This window comes from Schistocerca cancellata, chromosome 5 (assembly GCF_023864275.1).
Source record: "Schistocerca cancellata isolate TAMUIC-IGC-003103 chromosome 5, iqSchCanc2.1, whole genome shotgun sequence".
NCBI lineage: Eukaryota > Metazoa > Arthropoda > Insecta > Orthoptera > Acrididae > Schistocerca > Schistocerca cancellata.
In genome coordinates, this window is record NC_064630.1 from 537,913,326 (window position 1) to 537,918,098 (window position 4,773).

The following is a 4,773-nucleotide window of genomic DNA, read 5'->3' on the forward strand; positions in this document are numbered from 1 at the left end:
CACAAGCTGTACCGGTACACGGAAATTACGTAATATGAGTACGAGTACAGATTGTGACTTAGGAACGACGACAAATGGAAGATTGTATGTGGCTGTGAGTAGTATACGCATATCCGAACAGTCTATCTTCGGCAGGGCAACAGAGCGGACGCGTACGTGTTGACTGAGTGCGGAGCGCGAGCTCGCCTTGTTTGCATTCTGACGGCCGTTGCTTAAGTGCCGGCTTACCTTGTACGATCCATGGCGAACCGTTACCGTAAATCAACACTCCGATTTACTTTCTGCAACGATTCTGCCCGACCCAAAGCACTCGAGTTGGAGCGTTTTCTGCGAGAGGAAGTGAAGATCCCTGCGACCGATATTGTTGGCATACATTTGTCAATCGTGAGCAGCACGGTCTATGTGAAAATCATTAACGACGCGGCGTGCGAACGCATACTACGTGAGACCAAACAGGGGCTCCGCTTCTGTCATGCTGATGGCAATGTGGGGGAAGTAACCGTCGATTACGCAGGCTTAGGTATGCGAACGATACGCATTTTCGAATTGCCATTCGAACTTCCTGCTGAGGAAGTCGTTGCGGCACTACGCCCATATGGCACAGTCCACGGCCACACTGCGGAGAAGTGGACACAGTTTCGGACGTATCCTGTCCTAAACGGGGTCCGACAGGTCACCATTGATCTCCGATTTCACGTCCCGTCCTACTTACAGATCGGCGGATGCCGTGCAATAATTATATACGACGGCCAGCCTCGGACCTGTTCCGGGTGCGGCAAAGAAGGCCACCTTAGGTCCGAATGCCTACAACGGCGTATTACGCAACTTCCAGCTGCCGAAGAACCACCCACGTCGCAACCTACAGTGCTACCGGTGACATATGCCACTTCCCTAGCGTCTCCTACCGCTTTGCAACGTCGCCCGGTCACCACAAACGACGCCACCAACGAGCCCGACCAGACACCGACGGAGAGCGCCTCGGACGGCCCGCCGCCTCGGCCGGCCAACGACGCCGCTGCGACGATGCCGACGCAACCGGACGCTGACCCTGACCCCGGAAACACGACGGAGATCGACTCGCTCATCGTTCCTACAGCGGCCTTTCTGCCAGAACGACGCGACTCCCTTCCGTCGTCGGATACGTAGAGTCGCACAAGGAAACAACGTTCTCCGAAACGTCGCAAGCGAAGACGTCGCACAGTTCCGGCCAAGAGGAGACGTTACAAGTTGAGGAGGACGTAACCGTCGACCAGCACGAGGCCTCAGAACCCGCTACTGCTGACGAAGACGTTACGAGCGCGGAGACATCTACCGGTGTGCCTGCGCCCCGTGCTGAACTAAATCATGAACGTATCACAGGCGACACTACACCACGCACCATTACAACATCTGCTGCAGACAAAATGGAAGATACACCAGATGTCCGCTTCCACGGCGTGGCACGAGGAGGAGGTCGAGGAGCAGGACCCGTTACGGGACCCTGCGTCGTCACGGCCGCACCACTAATCATACTCTCCCCAGACTACCCTGCGGGCCAGCGGGATAACGTTCCGCTGCGATGCCCTGACCCTTACGCGGACAGCGGAGTGGACCAGCCTCCAGCAATCCGACACCAGGCCAACCGGATAGCAACCATCAACACCAACAACATCCGTTCCAGGGTGAAAATCCGCCTTATGCAGGACATGTTCTGGGCTTCGGATATCGATTACGCCCTTCTGCAGGAAGTTCACTTGGCTAGTCTCCCGGATATCAATGGCTATACCGCCCATGCCTCCGCGAGTGATCCTATGGGCCGCGGATTGGCCATCTACGACCGCCACGGGATTTCTGTGACCGATGTCGCCTTCCTTCCATCAGCTCGGGGCATGGCACTCACTGCCATGGGGACACACATCATTAATGTCTACGCTCCCTCAGGCACCGACCGATGGCATGAAAGAGCCCAGTTTTATTCAGAGGAAATCGCTCCCCTGTTTTTAGGGCGTTATGACCCTAGGAGGTGATTTTAACTGCGTTCTGCATCCTAAAGATCAGATTCCCCACTATACTACATGCCAGGAATTACGTATAGTGGTGCGAGATCTCCTGCTTCAGGATACCTGGGAAGTTCAACACGGTGACTGTTCTGGCCATAACTTTCTTACCAGTCATTCCGCAAGCCGACTAGATAGGATATATGTCTCACAAACTCTTAGATCTGCGATACGGGGCGCCGAACGCTGGCCGCTGGCCTTTTCCGACCATTGCGGCTACATCTGTACGGTCCTCCTGTAATGGTACTTTGACGTCCGCGCCTCCGCAATACAAAGTTATAATTTACGATCGCGCACGCAGAGGAGCGCTGCGCCAGCGACCGATTTTATAAATAATTTTGTTCTTTTTTTTTTTTTTACTTTTGCGTAGTTGTTTGTTTTTAAGAACTAATGGAGGACTCTCTCTCTCTTGTCTTGAGACGAAAGACGTGTATTTTCCCGCTGTGTTGAATGTGCTTTTGGTGAAAATTAAAATTACATGTCAAAGTGATGTTGTTTCAATAATTAATGAGAAGAAGAGATAATAAAATAAAAAGGTAACACCACAATTGGCGTCCTAGTGACAGGACGTGCAATCTTCGGATTTGATACAAGTGCAATCTTCGGATTTGATACAAGTGCAGTTACTATAAATTTTGGACATTTTATCTCATTTTAACCACTTAATAGCATCAGAAAATGAATTTGGACTAAGTCTCATTCATTTAAATTGTAATGTTACGTGCATGAAATTTACAACAATATTGTTTTCCTGTTATTAATTTGTGTTAATTTTCATTTTCATGTTGAGGAAATTAATTTGGTAAAAAAAAAATGGAAAAGAGTAACGTTCCATAAAATAATTTGCACGGACGCGAAAGAAAAATTTTGGATTGAAAACTGTATATTTGACGCTCGCTACATTTGCAACATAAGACTGACAAAGAAAAAATGGTGAGTACGGCAATTTACATTTTTTCCAGTTTCAAGCAGCCATCTGTACTTCCTTTATTCCGATCCATTTATTTCGAAATTATTTTTTTCAAATTGTAGTTAAAATTGATTTACTACTATTATTGCAAATGATAAGTGAAGAGCATATTCGCAGTCATTTATTTGTGCGAGGGAAATTTCAGTGCCAATTTAATAAGTCAATTTCTAATTAGAAATCATATAGAAATATCCATTTCCATAAGAGAAATTTCAGATTTCAACATATCATATTAAAAAAAAAAATTTTTTTTACCATTGGAAAATTTTATTTGCAATTAATTATGAAAATCGCAAGATGGACGCTAGACGCGTAGAAATTGTTTCCGCGGACGAGCTTAGTGAAAGTGACACATTGCAAAACATGTCCGACAGTCAAATGAATATTGAACTTAATAGGGAGGATGTTCAAGACATAATTTTACCAGATCGATTAAGACAACAACCCCTATATTTAAACAGATATACAGGCGAATGGAGAGTGAGTACTACGCGACAAAACGTGACATTGACAACGTCAACTTCAGAACCAGACATCAATCAGACACGAAAAAATGACGAAACTAAGACACAGGACTCTGACATGCTCAACCAGATTCTGAAGTTACTTGGTGACCAAAACAGAAAATTTGACACTTTAGACAAAAGATTTGACGCTTTAGACGAGAAAAATGACAATTTAAAACGTGACATTGGGAAATTTGACACTAAATTCGATGAACTGACACGGGACATAAAACAAAATTTTGAAAAACAATCGAGACAAATTGCCGACTTGACAGAAACCACCAGTAGTCTTGGAAGGAAATTTACTGACTTATCAGACAAGGTTACGAGACAAGAAAAGGTATTTGTGGAATTCAGTGACGAGACAAAAACTGACTTACAACGATGTAATGAGAAATTGTTAACAGTAGTTTTTGAACAACAGAAAACCAGTACCCAAGTTGACGAATTACGACAGTCACACAATTCTGTAAAAATAAACCAAGAACACTTAGACCTGACGATTACAGACCTTTCAGACAGATTAAATGATGTAACATTGGAGCAGAAATCCTTACAGGAAAAGTTAGAAAAGTTTGAAGACAGAGCAGATGTAGCATCTTTAAAGAATGACACTACTCTAGCAGAAAAACTTGTACATGAATGCAAATTATGTGATGATTATTTAGATGAGAAGTTTGAGACAATGACACAGATCATTTTAGATAAGACAAAGGAACAAGTAAAGGGAGAAACAGATAATATTCAGAAAGAGGTACATAAACTTAAAGAGAATGTAATACCAAGTTCGTCAGTGATACCAAAACCCATAACAGACAACCAAAACATAAATGAGAATCATAATAATGCTAGACCCAGCACACAGCCGGAAGTAGAATTACCAATGAGTGATACAAATCCCAATGAACCATTTTCAATGCTACCACAAGATCAAAATTACTATCAGACATCACCACATATTATGCACAGTTTGACACAAAATACAGGACCCATAATACCAACGGGAGTAGCTGATGAAACATTAGTACGACATGGATACTTTCAGACATTTTCATGTGATGAGAAAGACAAAGTGCATCCGATTGTTTTCATCCGCTCTTTTGATGGTATTTTCCCGAGACATTGGTTAGAAGCCGACAAAATTCGATATGTTACAAATTTGTTACGTGGAAGAGCAGCTAAGTGGGGAGCAGCAATTAAAAGACGATGTTTAACATTTGAACAGTTTGAACAAGCATTTCTTGAGGAATTCTGGTCGATC